Raw genomic sequence first — 23,335 nt, 5'->3', positions numbered from 1 at the left:
TAATTATTCTTGCGGTGATTGGGCAATTTGTGTTAAGTGAATTCTCACTCCTATATTCACTACGCTAAGGGGAAATTCTCTTGCAAAGTAAAAATTATATTTGCTTTTAGTAAATGAACTCCAATGTGTCCGAAAAGCCACTGTAATGCTCAGTAGTAATCACTATTCACCAGCAGCTGTCTGACCTCTCAGCACAAGATGTCACAATTTACAGGAGTTACAATTTCAGAAAAAGGGAAACTGTTATGGCTTTAGGATCTTTTAAAGTATTTGTTTTTAAATTATATATATTTAATACTTGTACATGATATTTTACAAATTAATATATAATACTAGACAAAGGATTCCTAAAGCATCATACATCCTAGGGGGTGTACAACTGGGGGAATCAATGGTGGAGAAGGAACTGGGAGTTCTGGTAGATCACAAGCTTAATAATGACATGCAATGCCAAGCTGCGGTTTATAAAATGAGCAAAATCTTCTCTTGTATTAAAAGAGGTATAGACTCCAGAGAGATATCCTATTACCCCGGTACAAATCATTAGTAAGACCTCATCTGGAATATAGAGTTCAGTTTTGGGCACCAATTCACAAAAAGAACATTGGGGAACTGGAGAAAGTACAGAGAAGGGCAACCAAACTGATAAAAGGCATGGAAGAGCTCAGCTATGAGGAAAGATTAGAGGAACTGAATTTATTCTCTCTTAAAAAGAGGAGATTAAGGGGGGATACATATGATCACCATGTGTAATACATAAGGGGGGATATGATCAACATGTATAAATACATCAGTGGTTCATATAGTGAACTAGGTGTAGAGCTATTCACCCTGAGGTCATCACAGAGGACAAGGGGGCACTCTTTACGTCTGGAGGAAAAGAAATGTAATCTCCAAATATGGAAAGGTTTCTTCACAGTGAGCTGTGAAAATGTGGAATAGACTCCCTCAAGAGTTGGTTCTGGCCAGCTCAGTGGATTGCTTCAAAAAAGGCCTGGATTCTTTCTTAGATACACAGAATATAACTGGATACTAACATTTATAGGTAAGGTTGATCCAGGGAATATCTTGTTGCCTCTCGGGGGATCAGGAAGGAATTTTTTTCCCAGCAGGAGCAAATTGGAACGTGCTTTGCTGGGGTTTTTTTTTGCCTTCCTCTGGATCAACTGTGGGTGTAGGATTATAGCTTTTTTTTTTCTGTGGTTGAACTGGATGGACTTTTGTCTTTTATCAGCCAGACTAGCTATGTAACCATGTAAAGCATTTTGTAAGGGCTCATGTACACTGCAGCTCCTAAACTGACGCTCAGGAGCTGTTCAGTGTTTTTTCAGCAGCCTCTGAACTCTTCCTAATGTTTTCCTATGTGTCCATGTACACAGTCGTTTACAGGCAGTTGAGTTTACAGTTTTTTTTGAACGCATCAAACTTGCGTTCAGGAGTAGATTTTACCGGCGTTTCACAAACCAAATGCTTGTAAACGTGTGTAAACACAGTTAACTGCATTTATAAGCATTTGCGTTTATAAGCGTTTTTTAACTGTTCCATGTCCAGATGCTGTTCAGAACCTTTTTTCATCATTAGAAATGCATGCACAGCATTTTCCATGTTTTCAAATGGACCTAGTACACCAGCACAGTCAGTTCCAGGTTTGCGTGAAGGAAAAAATGGTAGAACGTGCCGCATTATGCTCATGATGGGATCCATAGTGAACAGAACCAGAAAAGATAGGTAATCTCAACACATACTGCTCTCTGCTTCTGCTCTCTCTATTTCTCTCAAAATGTCTGAAATAGTTAATTATTTACTATTTTTCAGTGCATTCTGGGCATTTGGGAAGGTCTTTTGAGGTTATCTTTTAAAAACGCTTCTAAACGCAAACGTGCATAAACACGGTATGCAAACGTGGTTAAACTGACGTTTTTTAACCTACGTTTTCCAGCAGTCAGTTTCCAAATGCCCTGTGTACATGAGCCCTAACTGTCTCTCTTGAGGCTTGTCTGTTTGATTGAAACCTTAAAGTGGAACTACATTGCATCTGAGCACCAAAAACGCAATTTAATTCATTTTTAATATTCAAAGCAAATGCACCCTTCCATCCATGTCTCCACGCTTTATTTTCTGAAAAATCACTTTGATAAACCCCTCTATAGCATTTCTGGCTGTGGCCATCTTAAGTAAGGGCAGATAATTCATGTGCATCCTAGAATCCCTCTGCCTTTAGTGCAAGCATGCAGGCAGGAGTGTGTTCTTATCTGAGAAAATCCCTCCTTTCCTCCTGAAGACCCCTGGTATGTATGACATCATTTGCCTAGGCCGAGAAAGCAGGAACTAAAGAAATGTAAAAAAAAAAAAAAAAAAAAAAAATGTAAAGTAACGATAGTAACTATAATATACTTTCTCATCTATTTGCTAATGCTAGCAGCATAAGGATTTTAAATAGTGTTGACTGAGAGAGTGAAGTTCTGCTTTATATGGAGTTGTCTAATTAGTGACAACTTTGTATCACAAATGAACGTTCAATGCATGACAAAGGAATCCCAAAGAACTATGGGTTATCTAAAGAAACGGCACAGTAACTGTGTGCCTTGAGGATTGCTTGTCTGATTGAAACACTAAATGGAGTCTTCCAATAAGGGATGAATCGTTCTTATACATTACTTACATCTATAAATTTCAGTTTGAGCTATTAAGTTCCTTAAACAGGCTATTTACAACAAGAGGTGAAAAGACAGAGGTGCTGGCTGCATATGACACTACAGAATATTCATATGCAGTATTTGATTTTTAATTATTTTGGTCCAATTATTTAGACCATAATGAAAAAAGAAAATGAATATAAAAAATTTATACATTCCCATTAACATAAAGCACTTATTGACAAGGCTAAGCAAGGCCAATGTCAAAACTAAGAATTTTATAAACAAGCAAATACGGCATGGCAGGCATTTATTTTGATATCTGAGATATTTATAAGCTGCTTCTGACCTTCTTTTGAGCTATGTTTGCAATCCCATTGACTCTTTTGGGGAGAAAAAGCAATTTTGATGCCTGTGTACACAAACCTTAAAGTGACTCTGCCGCTCAACCATTCATCTCGATAAAAATCTTCCCATAAGAATATACAGTATGAAGACATCTAAAAGGATGTGCTGGGGAATTGACTCTTCCTAGAGAAGTTACATTTTCTAGCAAGTTTAACCACTTACCCTCCTGAGGATTTACCCCCCTTCCTGCATTATTTTAACTGACAATTGCGCGGTCATGCAATGCTGCACCCAAATGAAATTTACGTCCTTTTTTTTCCACAAATTGAGCTTTCTTTCAGTGGTATTTGATCGTCTGTGCGTTTTTTATTTTTTGCACTACAAAAAAAAAAAAAAAGACTGACAATTTTGTAAAAACAAACAAACAATATTTTGGACTTTTTGCTATTAAAAAAGTCCAGTAAAAAATTTTAAAAATCAAATTTCGTCATAAATTTAGGCCAAAATGTATTCTGTGACATGTCTTTGCTAAAAAAAAATCCCAATACGTGTAAATTAATTGGTTTACGTGAAAGTTATAGCATTTACAAACGGCGGTATAGATATTTTTTTTTTCCCTAACAGTAATGGTGGCGATCAGCAATTTTTAGCGAAATAACTTGGTGTCACTGACACCAATACAGTGATCAGTGCTAAAAAAAACGCACTGACACTGTACTAATGATAATGGGCAGGAAGGGGTTAACATGAGAGGTGATCAAAGGGTTAACTATATGTAGGGAGTGTTTTACTAGGGGGCAGGGGGTGTGTGTTGCACTGTAAGCACACTGATCAGGATGGCTTTGCTGTACACAGCCATCCCGAGCAGTGTGCAAGATGACAAGGAGGAAGACTGTCGGAGATGCAGAGTAATCACCGGGCGCCGACAGGTAATTACCGGACTCGACCAGGTGATTGACAGCCACGAATAGCGGCGAGAGTAGGGCGCTTGCGCGCCCCCTGCCCAGAACTGCTAAATCACGTATATATATACATGTGATTTTGCACAGCCTTGCCTCCCTGTAGCAGTATTTCTGTATTAGGGTGGTCAGGAAGCAGTTAAGGCACATTGCAAGGGAACAAAAATTATTTATGGAAAGGACAAACACTGCAGGTAAGCATTTAAAACCTTCTTGCCGCGGCTCTCCCGATCCTTTAAGTCGATCTAAGGCAGGCTTTCCGATCATGTGACCGTTGCCACTGGCAGTCACAGTGGTCACAAGAATTGAAAGCCCCTGATCGCAAGTATGCATTGAGAGCTTTCCAGTAATTGGTCGTTACTGGGCTGGGAACGTGCAGGGACCAATAGGTGCAGATGCAGTGTTTACCAACAGATGCATATATGCGGCGATAAAGCCCACTTGCCAAGAGTCTACATATATGCACCAGGTAATGGTATACATCATTTTCTCTGTTTTACCAGCATTTTTTAAGTAAGGTAAAGCAAAACAGCAGTAATGTATAAAAGCAGTAACCTACAAGTGTCCACCAAAGTTCATGTTTTTTCCACCAAAGTAAACTGATATATAACTATTTTCTAAAGCTTTACATACATAGAATACAATAATTAATAATTGCACTTTGTTATGAGTGGAATAAATGCAGAGATACTGTAAGAGATGTATTATAGTTTATATTTTCCTAGCTTTGATTGAAGCACATTTTTCTAAATGCAAAGCAATACATGGTTATGTATATGGTTTATTCATTACTTAGAGGTGAACAAGGCAAGCAGCTAAATACACAGTTGAAATACATACAGGGGAGATGTTGACCTGTTAAATTATTTGTACTTCTGTCCATTCCCACCTTGGATATGCAGAGACCAGCCAGACAACACAGCCAGAATGGAGACCTTGCTTTTCTCTACTGCAGTCAAGCAACACAGCATGGTCACTCCCTTGACCCCAGCCTTTGACTGGAAAGTGACATCAGCAACAAACTGATAATATCTTTCTCTTGTACTCTACTGTCAGCATGTTCTTTGCCAGCCCATGTGAATGCAAGACACAAGATTAAAGCCGGCCACAGACAGATAAAATCTTGGCTGGTTCAGCAGGGACCAAGATTCGATCCTTGTGTGGGCAGGCTGCTTGAACTGAACTTGACTTCAGTACAACCGGCCTGCCAGAATGTGTTCATATGCAATTACTGCTGGTGGCTATAGAACACAATAGATCTGCGGGGGAAGATTCCCCATCAATATTGACTGTGTTGATGTGTTGATGGGGGAATCAAGTGCTTTTCACTTGATTTCCCCAAATTGTATCATTTACGGCCTACCTAACACCAAGTAGTGCTCTTCCCTCTCCCAAGCTAAAGGTTGTGTAATCCAGACTGCCAGGTAATTTCATGTGGCCTTGCATCTCTCCTGCAGCAATGGCACTCCTCTTATCAGTCAGCAGCAGAGGAGGACAGAACTCCTCCTACAGACTCTGTGCCTCTCTGCGGTGCAGCCACAGCACCCCTCATCTCCGCCTCCCCTGGTCTCAGCATTCAGCAGACTCTGGCCTCCTCCAGAAACTGCACTTTCTGCTTTCCAGCTCCATCCCCAACTTCTTTACGGCAGCAGCACAAGGTAAGTGGGATGCACTGTGATGTAAGGGATGGCGGGGGGAGGACTCTTGACTTCTGATGGTGGAAGGGCTCTTGACAACTGATGTAAGGGGGGGGGGGAGGGGTGAAGTGCTCTGGACATCTAGTCTTACAGATACAACAGACCCTTTGAGAAATTGCATTTGACACCCCTTCAAGAGTTCAAATCAAGTCAAATACAGATGTTTATACTAAATGCACCTAAAATACATTTAATAATTTGCAATTAATACAGAACTGCATTCACTGGTGTTTTTTTTTTATTTAAATATTCTATTTGCTTTCGTCTTGAAGCGGAAGATTTCTCCTATATTTTAGCAAAATTTCCTGAAACATAGCTCACATTTTGGGGGCAAAATAGTTCTTTTTTTAGAGACTTGCAGCTTCGATCTAAAGGCCAGTTTCAGCAGCTAATTATTGAGCCACTAACCAAACATCATTGGATTCGCATCTCAAAAGCCTGGTACAACGTGCCCTGAAAATGTTAGCTTGTGCTGAGCTCTGGCACTGTAAAAAGGGTAACCTAAGCTGGGTCACAGCACAGAGTACTGAAAGGCAGATAAATGGAAAATAATACGATAAGAAGAAAAATGCAGACATTTGAGATGAGATAACAGTAAGTAACTTGAGTAAGCAGATGGGACAGATTATGGAATAAATTAGAAGAGGAAGGAAAAGAGAGAATACAGCCATCACTTGGGAGAAGAGCAGACAGAACACAGGCTACACAGTGATTTCGCACAACATCAACCTAAGCAAAATGGAAGACAGCTGGAATCCAAACTGAATATTAAAGGGGTCCAATAATAAAGAACATCTCTTTATAGCATTTCTTTTTTTTCTACTTACTGTAGTTGTGCCGATTCTTATTTGCAGTTTTGTGTCTATAATTTGATGCATGCAGGACTTTTGTTGCACTTTCAGAAAATGCACCAAAAATGCAGGACATAATAGAATTCTATAGGAAACTATGGGTACACTGTGCTGCACCGGTGCTGTAGCCAAACTACAATGGGGCAGTGTGATATCACCTTAACCATTGATACAATGGAGGAGGGTTACTAAAATTAAACTAATAAAACTTTAAAACCTTGGCTGTGTATCACAAGGCAATCATACAGGAAATAAAGAGTCAAAGAAAAAAGCAAAAAAAAAAAAACTATTCTTCTTCACTAGGTTTTATGTAAATTATAGGGGAAAACCTACACAGCCGCTAGGGTAGGCAGCAGACTAAAAAAAAAAAAAAAAAAAGACAACAGACCATGCTTGATACCAGAATAACAGCCAGGGTACACAAAACAAAAAAAAAAAAAAGTGCTCACCAGCACCAACAAGAACCAGAAAATGAGGGGAGATCTCCCTAGTGGAGACACAGGCAGAACTACAGATCTTAAAACCTGACAAAGGTTTTAAGAAGTGGGTAGCCCTATGAGGGTGGGCTGATGAAGAGGAAGCGCTTTTTTCCAAAATGCATGCTATTGCCTATTCCTGCTTGAGAGTAGGTGGAGCTAGAATCTGAACCTTGCTCATCTCTCAACACTGAACAGACCCAGGACTATCATTTGGATACATCCATTGCAGTACCCCCAGCTGATGGCTATCATGGCAAGCCATTATGCTCACTTGTCTCAGAGGTAGCAAGATCTCAGCTTTGAGGCCTACTCAGCACTGTACAGCTTAATATTTCCCACTCAGTCCATGTATGTATGTGGATACCTTCTGTTCTTGGAAGAGAGCTTTCCGATTCCTTAGGTCCCTTCTCACCATAACATGTATCTCGCGTTCCCCCCTCCCCTTCTCCCTTTCTCCCCCCCCCGGTTCCCTGCACCCCCAATTCCCCATTACATGCCCCTGCGCCCGCATGTAGCCCACATAAAGTGGTGTGCTGGGCACCAGGGAGCTGCCTCCTGCTGTGATTCCCCACACCTCTCCATGGCCGAGCGCTGAGGAGTCTGCCTCCCCACATGCAGGCCACCTGGATGTCGCCGCGCGCCCCCTCCCTTTGTCTCGGCGGGCACAGCGTGGCCGCAATGTACCCGTGTCTTGTTTTGCCAAAACCTTGCTATACTTATCGTGCGCCCACTACTTAATAAAAGCCTTGTGTGCCCCTCTGCTCTCCGCATGTGTTCTGTCCAACCTACACCTCAGTCACAATGTATGGTTGCACTGTCTGGTTGGGTCCAAAGCCGTAATCCATAAAAGCCACAGTTTCCATACACTGCACTAATGATGGCCAAAAAGCCTGAAATACCTGTAATCAGTTTGGAAAAACTGGATCTATAATATTAGGCTATATTTTAATGGTTAGTCACTGACTTTGTATGTGCCATTGGGGCACAAAGGAATTATTTGCATGGTTCAGACCACTGCCCTGAAATGAAGAATAAACCTTTTATTTTTGAATATTGTGTGTGTGTGTGTGTGTATATATACATATACACACACACACACACACACACACACACACACACACACACACACACACACACATATAGTTAGGTCCATATACATTTGGACACAGGCACAATTCTAGTTTTTTTCAGGTATTTACCAAAACATATTCAAGCTATAGTTGTATATTAGATATGGGCTGAAAGCGCACACTCTGGGCTACTCTTTTGTTACTTCTTCATCAACTAAGCAGGTAAAAGGTCTGCAGTTGAATGGTATTTGCATTTGGAATCTATTACTGTGAACCTACATCATGCGTTCAAAGGAGCTCTCCATGCAAGTGAAACAGGCCATTGTAAAGATTCAAAAACTAAACAAATCCAAGGAGAGATAGCAGCAACATTAGGAGTGGCCAAATCAACAGTTTGGTACATTCTGAGGAAAGAACGCACTGGTGAGCTCAGCAACATAAAAAGGTATGGATGTCCACGGAAGACAACAGTGGTGGATGATTGCAGGATCCTCTCTATGGTAAAGAAAACCCCATTCATAACATCCAGACAAGTGAAGGACACTCTCCAGGAGGTGGGCGTATCATTGTCAAGTCTACAATCAAGAGAAGACTTCACGAGAGCAATATAGAAGGTTCACAACAAGGCCTGAAAAATAGAAAAGCCAGATTGAAATTTGCCAAAAAACATCTAAAAAAGCCAGACCAGTTCTGGAAAAACATTCTTTGGACGGATGAAATTAGGATTAATCTGTACCAGAATGATGGGGAAAAAAAAGCGTGGAGAAGGTTTGGAACAGTTCATGATCCAAAGCACACAACGTCATCTGTAAAGCATGCTGGAGGCAGTGTGATGGCATGGGCAATCATGGCTTCCAGTGGCAATGGGTCATTGGTGTTTATTGATGATGTGACAGAAGACAGAAGCAGCCGTATGAATTCTGCAGTGTTTAGAGATATACTGTCAGCCCAGATTCAGACAAATGCAGCAAAGTTGATTGGATGGTGCTTCACAGTATAGATGGACACTGATCCAAAACACACTGCAAAAGCAACCCAGGAGCTTTTGAAGGAAAGGAAGTGGAATATTCTGCAATGGCCGAGTCAATCACCTGATCTCAACCCAATTGAGCATGCATTTCACTTGATGAAGGCAAAACTAAACGCAGAAAGACCCACAAAGAACAACTGAAGACTGCTGAAGTTAAAGCCTGGTAAAGCATCAGAAAGGAGGAAACCCAGTCTTTGGTAATGTCCATGAGTTACAGACTTCAGGCAGTCATTGCCATTAATGGATTCTCAACAAAATACTAAAAGTGAACATTTTATTTATGGTTATATTCAATTGTCCAATTACTTTTAGTCCCTTGAAAGGGGGGGGGGGGTGGCTACTCTTAAGAGCTGTAATTCCTAAACCCTTCCTCCAATTTGGATGTACATACCCTCAAATTAAACATGTTTATATTCTCTTTTACCTAGCAACTTTGAGTATGAGATATATACTTTTAATACATTTTTACTGATAATAACTGATGAAGTGCACTTTCTTTCTATTATTTACAGATAAACTTTTTACACTTCACACTAGTTGTTGGTAGATCTAAAACACAGAACATCAGGCTGCCACCCAGGTATGTAAAAGAATGTTACTAATACTGTCACTATCGCTTAATGAGGGGGATTATAATAAAGAAGACTTGGAATAAAATTGTCAATATGAGTAAAATATGTGATTTGATTAAAAAACAAAGCTCTGTGCCATTAGCCATAAAAGGCAGTCATACACAGTTGGAAAAACCAGGCAAGCTTATTAAACAGATGGTGCCACTATGAAGTCTGTAGGTCTTTTGAAATGGAAGCTTTTTGTAATACAGCTGCTATCAGATGTGATTTTGCCTGTTTATATAATGTATGTGAAAATTGAGCATTGCATTTACTGTGTTACCTGCACTAAGCTACACAACACAAACCATTCAAGTTAGTTGCTAACACCCATAAAATAAAATAATAATACCGATAAAACGTGTGAGTTCTTATTGCATTATCCATTCACCGCATTATGCACTAGTCCCATAAGCTATCGTCTTGTCACTGGATGGAACATTAATCTTGCCTGACAAGGAAATGTGGTGACAGCACTGTGACTGGGGACACTGGGAAGCCATTGACATTTTTTTTTTTTAAACTTTTTTTTCCATGTTAACTGTCACTGGGTGTCATAATAACATTTGATGGCTAAACCACTCAGTAGTAACTCCAGAAATGATCTGATTAACTGTTATGTACCGGGGAACATTCTCCATAATTTGTGTGCAAGTGTCACTTTGAAGGTTCAGTACTTTCCGAGTATATATTCTGTAAGATAGAAGATGTATTGCTATAATACTAAAAGAAGTTGGCATTTAAAGACCTGTGTCTTAAAAACTCAGGACAAGCAGGATTTAGAATGTATGGTGTGAAATATTACTTAACGGGCATAGCAATAATGGCTGATCTAAAAGTCAACCTAAAGTAATCATGTGGGGACTGAGACATAGATGTGCTGTCATTGCTGCCTTACTATAAAAGTACAGGTTCTGGAACTGTCCTACTTATCCTGGCTTTATTAACTAGTGATTCACCAGCTCAACTGCAGAACTGAAGTCACAGATCTCGTTATGATGTTTACCAGGGGTGCCAAAATCACAAGACTACTGGAACAAAATTAGCTGATTTATTAAAAAGGCCTCAAAGTAGTCTTAACAGAGCATTAAGCTTAGAAAGTAACCAGTATTGTAGCAGTTTACCCCTCTTGCTTTTAATGGGTTTTGCTATTTATTAGCCAAACCTGCTGAGCTTACTATTATGTCAATAAACAGAAGAACCTGATAATTATTACTTAGCGAATATGTCTGCTCCTACCTTGCGTACTCCCTAAGTAGCCTCAGTAATAACTCATTATTAAATCCGGATATACAGAATTGTGAAAACTTATTAAAGCGTACCTAAATCCAAAAAAGAAAATGTCATATTACAGTCTCCCAGTTGTGGTGGTCCTTATTTCCATAACTTAGGGGGGTATTTATTTATTTATTAATTATCAATCTATTTTATTTTTGCTTAAAATTTTTTCTTTCATCACTTTTATTGCTGTCACAATGAATGTAAACATTCTTGTGGCAGCAATAGGCATGTGACAGGTACTTTTTATGGAAGGATCTGGAATCTATAAGACCCCAAATCCCTCCTCTGCTCTTAAAAGCATTCAAAACACCAAGATTGGCACCACTGACATCCAGGTAAATCGGAAGTGATGTCAGGTCACCCAGGTTATCAGAGCGGATAGCCGAACAAAGCCAATCCAACCAGTCGACGGAAGTGCCGAATGGTTGCTCAGGTTCTTGGTGAGACAGGAGAGCCCAAGTAAGCCATGGAAGGCGGTTGGTGGTGTGTGGGGATGAATGCTGCAGCTGCAGGCATGATCCCGGTACAAACACTCAAACGCCCCCAAGTGGATAATGATGCTGGCCATCAGACTGAGAACATCTAGTGGCAGAAAAAAAGTACTGTGGGGGAAATTTGTCAATTGAAGGTAGATATTACAGCAAAAGCTGGTTTTGTTATTTCATCTTTCAACTATTAGAATGGTAAACAAATGTCACTCTCTTTCTTCCTAGCTCAAAAACTACTATTCCACATGAGAAGTCTGTTAAATGTACTCACCAACAGGGATGGACACAGGCGGTAGGATGTTTCTGTGAAAGAATCTGATTAAACCCGCCATTTGCACACATCCTTGCTACTCCACAACTGTCTTGTTATGGAATAATTCCACCAAGAATGGACACAAATTTTAAGCCAGCACATAGAAGTGTGATTTTGGTGCCCCAAAACTGTTCATATTTATTGTACTTCATTCACTATTCAATTACCACCCAAACAGTTTAATATTATATAAAACTGGATACAAGAAGAACACAGCACAAAAACTGACTCTTCCAGGAGGGAGAAGAGACCTGGTAGTACAGTAAGAAAATCTCACCATCAGAGTTCTTGGGATGTACAAGAAGTGGATGGAGCTTCTCACGAACTTCTAATAATCTAAAATATCAGTTTGGGTGTACCTACCCTTTTAATTATTTTTAGCAAGACACCCAGATCATAACATCAAACTAAATAATACTTTAGTCATTGTACAGTAACGCTAGTTTGGTTTAAGTAAACCAAAAAAGTACAGATTTCCACTTTCCTATATTTTTATAAGCAATTTATGTTGTTAAAATGTCTGACTTAATGTATTCCATTTTTTCTTTTCAGGCAAATTCGTACAACTGCAAAGCACATACCATATTATTATTGCAATCGTATATTATACTAAAAAACTGAGGCTACATTTTCTAAAATTTAATCTCTGGCTTTGGATCTGCAATCCTTTCTTTTCCTGTAAAAAATAAAGCCATGTAATATAAAAATAATATAAACAGGTTACCATTAATTCTAATTCACTATAATCATTTTAAAATGTCTGATATTGCTCAAGTAACAATTTTTCCTAAATTAACAATCTTAGGGCTTCTTTATATAAATCAATTTGCAAAAGTAATACCCATAGCAATGGTATACTCCGGTAAAAAAGCAAAATTTAAAAAAAAAAAGAATATAAATTTTGCACATCTCTGCAATACTTTTCCTCTGTTTTATCCTTTTAAATACACTGGACGTACAGAATAATAATTGATGTAGCAGAAATTTAGTATGCTCCTGCCTTCCTGTCTGACATAACAACATGGTGTTTTTCTGGCTCTGAATTTCAAAGCATGTGTTGTTCAGCCCTGCCTACTTCATTTTTGATGCATTACAAAGACTTCAGGCTTCTTTGCCTAGGCAGAGAGCACAGTAAGGTAATCAGCCCACAAGGTTTCTGGCAAAAGTCAACTTAAAATCACTTCTCAAACAGACAGAACAAAATATGTTCAATCGTATACTTAGCAGACCAAAGCGGAGCAAATTAGACAAGTTCATGGTTAGGGTTTACTTACACTTTATTAAAGCAGAGTTCCACCCAAAAGAGGAAGTTCCACTTTAAAGATTGGTCCCCCGCTCCACATTAAGGACTGGCACCTTTGGGGAGCCCCCCACTCCCCAAAGGTGCCAATCCTTAATGGGGAGCGGGTGACCGGGTACCCGAATTTGACAGGTACCCACTCCCACTTCCACTGAGATCGCCTAGGCCAGGGCTGGGCAACTGTGGCCCTCCAGCTGTCGGTGAACTACAAGTCCCATCATGCCTCTGCCTTTGAGAGTCATGCTTGTAACTGACAGTTTTGCAATGCCTCATGGGACTTGTAGTTCTATAACAGCTGGAGGGCCACAGTTGCCCACCCCTGGCCTAGGCGATCGGAAACGGAAGTTGTCCTCCTACCCTCCCTCCCCAAAGTCTTGTGGGACACGTGACAGGTCCCAGAAGATGAGGGGGCCATTCAGGAAGCGCAGCGCTACTTGCACATACGCAGTGGGCACCCGGCCGTGAAGCCGCAAGCTGTCACAGCTGTGTGCGCACACTGAAGATGCCGGTCTCCTGGAATACCGGACGGCCGGTCAAACGGGCTGCGGCGGGGGGCAACACGGGATCGTGGGACAGGTGAGTGGCTGTTTTTTAACCTCTCTAGTGGTCTGATTATGTCCATAGTTCTGTGCTCAAAGTGGTACATTTTTTTGCATGGAAATATGTATTTTTTGTATTGTAGGCCTGTAATTTTTAGGAATAACTCACTGAAATCTGTCCGAACAAGAGTCTAGTAAACATCCCGGGTATGTTAAAATTTGAAACACAAAATAATAAATTATAATTTAATAAATAATCATAAAAAATAATAAATTTAATTCAATAATATAATCAAACCAAAAACACTGAAATTTGAAATATAGCACCAAGTTAGCACATCACTGAGCAAAGTTGCAAAATCGTTTTCAGTGTCTGATGACGAATTTCCCCACGAATCATTATCACTCAATTCTGCAAGTAGTTCTAATTTACTATCGCTGTTCTCTAGCTGGTCTAAAACCGATTTTGACCTAAAGGGACACTTTTTGGACACCATGGACGTTTCTCAGTTTCTAGGCAGAAAGAACAGTAAAAATGTAGGCAGGGCACAGGACAAAGCACTAGGGACAAAATGCATGTGAAATGGTTTGATACAGTAATGTTTTACTATGTGATTTTAGTGAATGTCCCTTTTCGTTATTTTCAAATTTCCCGCCAGTGCCATCCCCATACGTCCCAACGCTCGCAGGGGACGGAACCCAGAAGATGGATACCGGCATCCTCCAGAGGACATTACAGGGGACACTGCAGAAGGGACATCGCGGGAGCGCAGGACAAGGTAAGAGAAGAAAAGATCCCGGAGTAGCTCGGAGTTACCGCTTGTGGTACTGAAACTTTACCCCGAGCTACACTCAGGAATACCACCAGGGAGGCTACAAGTCAGCAGCTACAGTTTTTGTAGCTGCTGACTTACTTTTTTTTACAGAGTGAGTGGAACGCCGATTTAAGAACATCAGGTTTATATTTAGACTTTGCTGTGTTGTGCCAGTCCACCCCAGTCCTATTTGTTGGTCATTGTAAAACACAGTTGGTAGGGTTGTTGGAATAACCTCTGCAGGTTTCTTTTTGTTTTACATATACAAAACGCCTAATATTAAGAAATAATAATAATATAATATTACTAATAAGTTCTTTTAGCAATCAATGAAATTCAAACCTGCCTTGCAAGTCTAAATGTGACTGGTGAAGAGAGAAACAGAGGGAGTTACATAACACAGGCTTCAGGAAGTGTGCACAAATCACCCTCCTACTTATTTTGTGAGGTGCTCTCTGGTATCTGAATAACAAAAAAAAAAAAAAAATGCCAGTATCCTTATCGAAATTCCCTTCTTCTGAGTTTCCTATCATCCCGTACAACTGATAATATGGGCCAGGATGGAAATAATTGGACCTCCCTGGTATAGACATAAATACTGAACAAGAGCCAGAATGTGACAATGTGGATGCTGAATGATAGATGTCTTACATGCAACTTGATCAGGTGGGTAAAACGTAGCATAATAGTTATACAGGATAAAACTATTAGTAAACACAGTCATGGCCAAAAATATTGTCACCCCTGCATTTCTGTCTGATAATGCACCACTTGACCCAGAAAATTGCTGCATTTACAAATGTTTAGACATTCTCATGTTTATTTCTTTTGTTTTTATTGTATGACACAAAAAAGTGGAGAAACAAAAAAGCCAAATCTGACACATTCCACACAAAACTCCAAAAACGGACTTGACACAATTATTGTCACCCTCAACTTGATATTTGGTAGCACACCCCTTGGAAAAAATAACTGAAATCAATCGCTTCCTATAACCATCACTGAGTTTCTTACAGCTCTCTACTGGCATTTTGGACAACTCTTCCTTTGCCAACTGCTCTAGATCTCTCAGACTGGAAGGGTTCCTTTTCCCAACTGCTGTTTTGAGATCTCTCCACAGGTGTTCTACGGGATTGAGATCTGGACTCATTTCAGTACTCTCCAGCACTTTGTTGTAAACCATTTCTGGGTGCTTTCTGACGAGTACTTTGGGTCATTGTCCTGCTGTAAGATCCATGACCTTTGACGGCGAGATCCAACTTTCTGACACTGGGCCCTACATTGCACTCCCAAATATCTTTGGTAGTCTTCAGATTTCATAATGCCATGCACACGGTCAAGACATCCAGTGCCTGAAGCAGCAAAGCAACCCCAAATCAGTGAACCTCCACCATGTTTGACTGTAAGGACTGTATTCTTTTCTTTAGCCTGGGTTAACATACTCTTAGATTGTAAGCTCCAAGAAGCAGGGTCCTCCTAACCCTCTTGTATTGAACTGTAATGTTGCTGTATTGTCTCCCGTTATATTGTAAAGCGCTGAGCAAACTGTTGGCGCTATATAAATCCTGTATAATAATAATACTACATGCGGTGCAATATATCACATGTGATTCGCACAGGAACCGCACTGCTTGCCTGTGCAAATCACATGCGATTTGTGTGCGGTGCCATTGGAGCCGTACATTTTGTATGGCTCTAATGGCACCGCACCCACACTGGGTATTCACACCTATGCAATCCGATTCTGCACATCGCACCGCGTTTTGCGGACCGCTTTCGGGGTGTTAACTTAACATACACACCCACAGTGGTTCGCATGAACGGAGCGCAATTCTAATGCGGTGCTAAATTTGCACAGAAAACGCTGCAAATTCCGGACCGCATCAGCGTGAACCAGGGCTTAAAGGCCTCATTGCTTTATGTGAAAGCAGTACAATGATGGGTTTTACCAAAAACCTGTAATTTTGTTTCATGTATCCACAGCACAGTATGTTTTGGCAAACTCCAGTCTGGCTTTTTTATGTTTCTGTGTCAGCAGTGGGGTCCTCCTGGGTCTCCTACCATAGCGTCCCTTTTCATTCAGATTGCGACGTATAGTACAAGCTGACACAATTGTACCCTGTGCCTGAAGGTCAGCTTGAATTTGTCTGGAAGTTGATTGAGATTCTTTATTCACCATTCAAACAATCCTTCATTGCAATCTTTGATCAATTTCTGCTCAATGTAAACTTCCTGACAATGTTGCACACATTGGACACAGGAACATTAAGAACTCTGGAGATGGACTTGTAACCTTGGGCTTGTCCATGCTTTTCCACAATTTATGTTCTCAAATCCTCAGACATTTCTTTGCTGCTCTCTCTCTTCTCCATGCTCCATGTGGCACACAGAGACACACAACAGAAAGGTTACGTCAATTTTTCATCATTTTAACTGGTTGCCAATGTGATTTCTATATTGTCAGAACCCCGTTAATTGTTACAGGTGAGTTTAATTACAAATTACAGGAGCATCATAAACTTGGAATGCAATTATTCCATACAATTTTGAGAAGGTGCCAATAATTTTGTCCAGTCCATTTTGGGGGTTTTGGGTGGAATGTGTCAGATTTTACTTTTTGTTACTCCACTTTTTTGTGTCATACAACACCATTCGTGGCCTCGGCTGTCAATCAACGGATCCGGGCCAGTGATTACTCTCTGGCAACTCAGTGATCGCCGAGTATCTCTAAAGAGGGAGAGACCTGTATAAACAACAGAGATCGCTCTCCTGTCAGCTCCTGCACTTGCATAGCAGAGCCATACAAAGCAGTGTGCTTACAGTGGAAAGCGCTCACACAGAATACTGTGTTTATAATCCAGAAATAGCACAGGCAATCAAATACCACCAAAACAAAGCTTGTGAGAAAAAAAGGACATAAATTTGATTTGGTGCAGAGTTGCTTAACCACACAATTGTCAGTTAAAGTAACGCAGCTCCAAAAATTGCCTGGTCAGGAAAGGGGGTAAAATCCTCTGGAGGACAAGTGGTTAATAAAAACAATCCACTGTTAATAAAGGTCCAACTACGCTTAAAAGGTCCAACCATGCTAATAACATCTTGAGGCATACCATTGAGCCATGAGATGGAAATACAACCCTTAATTTGCCTTACCTGTAGACCTGTCAAGAAAGCTGCTTGAAGACTGGTTGACTAGTTCTTGATCATCAACCAGGTTACCATAAGAAGCAAATGTCTGAGCTGGAAGTTTGCCAGAAACAAAGGAAGTGATAAGCACTAAGCTGGAAATAATTCAGATTGTTCTCGTTTTTGTTGTTTCCGTCTAACTAACACAGTTGTTACCATTCTCAAAATAATTTCTAAATAACGTTGGCCGGTTTCTAACATGGAACAATGATTACAAGTCACATTCATCCGGTCGGCTAATGTGAACCACGTCTTTAAGGTCGTTCCCAACAATCAACTTTCTATTGTGCTGGCTGTTTAAAGTACCGCAGTTAGAAAAAAAAAAAAATCTTTTCATTTTGTATGTGCTGTCATTCCACTGATCTGCATGCTGTCTCCACAAAGGATATAAATCTTTCTGTATTCCAAAAGGTCTTTACCAGTTTGCTGTCCAGTTATCAACAATGAACCCATTGCCCTCTGAACATGTTAGTCCAATCCTTCCACACTAAAACGTTGTCATTTACTTTAGCTCAACACACTTCCTATCCTGCATCGAATTTTTTTGCTTTCAATACATTGCAAGTATGAAAACATGTCAATCATTGCCAGATGGCAGACTAAATTACACAGTCTTCAATCACTGCATTTGAAGGATCAAACCTATCTCAGTATTGGTAATGACTAGGAACATGACTGAAAACTTAAATGCTTCAATCACCTGCAATAAATATATTTTTTTGCTCCAAAGCAACAGTATGGAAGCCATATGGTGAAATTCCCTAGACGTGTAAGGGATGCTTAATCAAGATCCCTTAAAGCTGAACATCAAACAAGCAGCTAAATAGACATTCAAATTACATTCATGATGATAAGTGTTTTATCTGTATATATATAAGTATATATAATTGAAAGAAGCAAGATGTGTTGTCCAAGCACCACTACCAGGCAGAACAGCCAGATCCCCAACCTCCAATGCAGAAGCATAGCTTGATCAAGAATAAAATGGACACACTAAGGCCCCTTTCATTTGGCCATTCCGATCAGGTCCGCCTGTCAGCTTTTCTGGTGACCTGATTGGAAGATCCATAGAGTCCTATGGACTGGGGAGTATAAATGATCTTGCGTCCATTTACACCTGTGGGTCCCATCAGGTCTGCTAAAGAAAAAAAAAAGGACAGCGTCTTTTTTCATTTTGGCAAACTGAATCTCATGTAAATGGACAGATCCCCTGCTAATAGGAACAGAATCCACCCCATGTGAAAGGGGCCTAATAGAGTTACAAATCTGCTCTGCTCTGTTCTGTTCTTTTCTCTTCTCAGAATGCCAACTGGCATACAGTGGGGATCGAAAGTTTGGGCACCCCAGCTAAAAATTTGTATTAATGTGCATAAAGAAGCCAAGGAAAGATGGAAAAATCTCCAAAAGGCATCAAATTACAGATTAGACATTCTTATAATATGTCAACAAGAGTTAGATTTTATTTCCATCATTTACACTTTCAAAATAACAGAAAACAAAAAAATGGCGTCTGCAAAAGTTTGGGCACCCTGCAGAATTTATAGCATGCACTGCCCCCTTTGCAAAGCTGAGATCTGCCAGTGTCATGTATTGTTCTCAATCATCGTCTGGGAAGACCAGGTTATGTCAACCTCAAAGGTTTTAAATGCCCAGACTCATCTGACCTTGCCCCAACAATCAGCACCATGGGTTCTTCTAAGCAGTTGTCTAGAAAACTGAAACTGAAAATAGTTGACGCTCACAAAGCTGGAGAAGGCTATAAGAAGATAGCAAAGCGTTTTCAGATGTCAATATCCTCTGTTCGGAATGTAATTAAGAAATGGCAGTCATCAGGAACAGTGGAAGTTAAAGCAAGATCTGGAAGACCAAGAAAAATATCAGAGAGAACAGCTCACAGGATTGTGAGAAAAACAATTCAAAACCCACGTTTGATTGCACGATCCCTCCAGAAAGATCTGGAGAACACTGGAGTTGTGGTACACTATTCCACTATAAAGAGATACTTGCACAAATATGGTCTTCATGGAAGAGTCATCAGAAGAAAACCTCTTCTACGTCCTCACCACAAAAATCATCGTTTGAACTTTGCAAATGAACATATAGACAAGCCTGATGCATTTTGGAAACAAGTTCTGTGGACCGATGAGGTTAAAATTGAACTTTTTGGCCGGAATGAGCAAAGGTACGTTTGGAGAAGAAGGGGCACAGAATTTAATGAAAAGAACCTCTGTCCAACTGTTAAGCATGGGGTTGGATCAATCATGCTTTGGGGTTGTGTTGCAGCCAGTGGCACAGGGAACATCTCACGAGTAGAAGGAAAAATGGATTCAATAAAATTTCAGCAAATTTTGGATGGTAACTTGATGCCATCTGTGAAAAAGCTGAAGTTAAAGAGAGGATGGCTTCTACATATGGATAATGATCCTAAACACACCTCGAAATCCACGGGGGATTATATCAAGAGGCATAAACTGAAGGTTTTGCCATGGCCTTCACAATCTCCTGACCTCAACATAATTGAAAATCTATGGATAGACCTTAAAAGAGCAGTGCGTGACAGACAGCCCAGAAATCTCAAAGAACTGGAAGACTTTTGTAAGGAAGAATTGGCAAAGATACCTCAAACAAGAATTGAAAGACTCTTGGCTGGCTGCAAAAAGCATTTACAAGCTGTGATACTTGCCAAAGGGGGCAGTACAAGATATTAACTCTGCAGGGTGCCCAAACTTTTGCAGACGCCATTTTTTTGTTTTCTGTTATTTTGAAAGTGTAAATGATGGAAATAAAATCTAACTTTTGTTGACATATTATAAGAATGTCTAATCTGTAATTCGATGCCTTTTGGAGATTTTTCCATCTTTCCTTGGCTTCTTTATGCACATTAATACAAATTTTTAGCTGGGGTGCCCAAACTTTCGATCCCCACTGTATGTGCACTGCAACATAGACTGATTGGCTGCTAGCACTGGTTCTTGCTCCAGATGTCCTCTGCTGGAGTGCTACCATACAGCATATTACAGAACGCAGAAATCAACCTAAATTCAGGTATTTACAATGTAACTAAAGACACACACAAAGTTTTACATTTCAAAAAATTATGGATTCCCTTAATGCAAATAAAGCTATAGCAATCTATAAATGCACAAACGTAAGAGATCCATCTGTAACATTTTTAGACACATCTATTGGTGTACACTCTTCCACTAAATACAAATCAACCTCTAAAGCAATCAACCTGATAAACCCTGCTTAGTGAGACGATTTGTTGAAAACCCCTTGAAATAAAGGCAGCAAAGATGCCAATTTACTTGAGCTGTCTTCCCACTCATATGAAGGAGAATGGGATCATCTGCAATGGACACATATAATAAGCTGTAGCCTTCATAAAGTAGAACCTATATAATTTGTAAGGATGAAAAAGAACTTTAACGTCTGCTCAATTTTGTAGCTACTAAATAGCCCAGTCTATACAAATGTTGTAATAGAAATGCTAACTATAAGGCAATATGCTTTAAAATAGAACTATAGGCGAAACTTTTTCATTTTGGATAGAGCAAGTGAGGGTTACAATCCCAGTCAGATTTTTTTTCATCATCTGTGTCCCATTGCGAAGATTTCCCTTTACTTCTTGTCCCACAGCCAAACAGGAAGTGAGAGGAAATCTATGAAAACAAAGTGAATTCCGTGGGGCCCCCCAGGTCACTAGAACTAGCGTCCCTATTGAAAGATTTCCCCTCTTTTACTTTTCTGAGGACAACACAAAATTTGAGATTTTATTTTACTTTCAATGATACACAGGACAAATAGAGAGGGTAAATCTCCCTAATGGGGGGTACAGACAGCAATAAAAACTGACAGGGGTTCTAATCCCTCTCCACTCTATCTAAAACTAAAAAAAAAGGTATACTTTAATTAAAACATAAGAACAATTTACATTTTCATTTATCTATTCAACAAAAATATGAAAAATTGTACTGTGGAAAAAGTAAGTGCATCCTTGGCATTAGAGGTTGGCATTGCCCCCTGTAACAGAATCGACTTCTTGTAGACATCCAGCCCAACAGTCTCTGAAACCGAAATTTTTGGCCACTTCACCATGAAAAATTACTTAAATTGCAAGATGTTGGTGGGTTTTTTTGCATGAACTGTCTGTTTCAAATATCCCTTACAAAATTTCAATAGCAATAAAATCAGGGCTTTAATAAAAGAAGTCTGTAACCCTCTATTATTTCTTTTTGAGACACTGATTGGTGGATTTGCTAGCGTGCCTTGGATCATTTTGTTGTTTACAGGCTATTGAGTTCTATGGGAACTTCTTCTAAACCGCACATGTCATCAATTGTGAACAGGATAAAATCCTGACCTGAACCTGATCTAAACCTGACCTGAACCACTGAACAACTACTGTGTCAATTAGCTGTGAAAATGGAGCCTCAATTCGCAGCAAACGTATTGTAGATACATGCATTTTAACCTCAACTGTTGCAAGAGTTACCTGAACACACAACAATTAATTTTTGGGGTTTGTGGAGACTTTAACACCAAACTGTGAGCTCTTGGGTTGAATTTGCTGGGCTGGCCAGTTCTGGTTAAATTAGCAGTTGTTTTAAGTCTTCATCACTTGTAAATATTACCTTACAGTGGAATGATTGATTTTGAATCATTTTCCAATCTTTATATATCCCTTACTGTACTCATAAGCATCCACAACTTTCTTTCTGAGGACCTTAGAGAGCTCTGTTGATCTTGACACGAAGGCACCACATACATCAATTGCAAACAGAACATCAGACGCTAAATATCTGAGGTTTAAATAGGAAATATTCCACCTAAATACTTCTCAAGGAGGTTCTAATTATTGAACCCTAATCTTAAACACCCAAATCTTAATTCTGGTGGTAAATGTAGGAGTCTATTTCTATATTCCATATGACAAATCTACATTTTCATTCATTTAGATCACGAAAAGGAATAAACCATATCAGTTTTGTTATCTGTTCAATTTATCACCATTTGAATCAGGATCTAAGGTTTGTCTGTTCAAATGTGATGAAAAAGTCAACACTTTCCATACAGTGTACTTACTTTTTCACATGACTGATTGTCTATCAGTAAGTCATTAGTGGTCCAAACATCTTGAAAACACTACAGTAAATTTACAATGTACAGTACATTTCTAGAAGAGAGATTCATGTGAGATAGAATAGTTCTTTTATTCCACATATTTATAAGACTTTCCTCATGCAAAATATTTCAAGCCCTATACTGTGTACAGCGGGATGATGCAATCTCTGCTCCAAATGCAGATGATTTGCTGTACAGAAAAGCAATCATATTATAAAAGCTATAGAAAAAATGTCACTGGCTCTCTTATACACTGAAGCAAATCTAAACCATGTTTCTGTATGTAATACAGTCATGCAGTAGATTGTTCCAAGTTATTTGACATCTGTATCCTAAGTCTTGAAGACCTGTCACCCAGAGAAGAACAAAGGAAAAACCTTTTCTGTCTAAGCAGACAGCATATAACTAAACTAATATCTGCTATACCAGCTGTGTGTATTTTAGTCACTCCTGGAAGTATATGAATAAACCCCTCACTAGCAGAAAACATCTTCACTGAACTTTTAAAAGTAATTTATTGGGAACTGGAAAAATTACCCATCTGAAGGTCCATGTGTAGGCACAGCAGCTCTGTCACTTTAAAAAAAACTGAAAGCTACTCACAGCGT

General features: G+C 39.7%; 1 protein-coding gene and 1 long non-coding RNA gene across 2 annotated transcripts in view; one reads left to right on the top strand and one right to left on the bottom strand.

Moving 5' to 3' along the window:
- The window catches only part of MARCHF3 (membrane associated ring-CH-type finger 3), a 342,991-nt gene that overhangs the window by 199,040 nt on the left and 120,616 nt on the right, over positions 1–23,335 (bottom strand). The window lies entirely within an intron of this gene.
- On the top strand, positions 5,469–11,791 carry LOC149456596 (uncharacterized). Its single transcript, XR_016313851.1, has 3 exons — positions 5,469–5,601; positions 9,583–9,650; positions 11,676–11,791. It is a non-coding gene; the product is annotated as an uncharacterized LOC149456596 (long non-coding RNA).

The sequence above is a fragment of the Staurois parvus genome, unplaced genomic scaffold (genome assembly GCF_062004578.1).
Source record: "Staurois parvus isolate SC_StPar_1 unplaced genomic scaffold, SC_StPar_1.0 ptg000355l, whole genome shotgun sequence".
NCBI classification, from domain to species: Eukaryota; Metazoa; Chordata; class Amphibia; order Anura; family Ranidae; genus Staurois; species Staurois parvus.
Note: the sequence above shows the minus strand (reverse complement) of the source record. Positions and strands in the feature narration are given on the sequence as shown.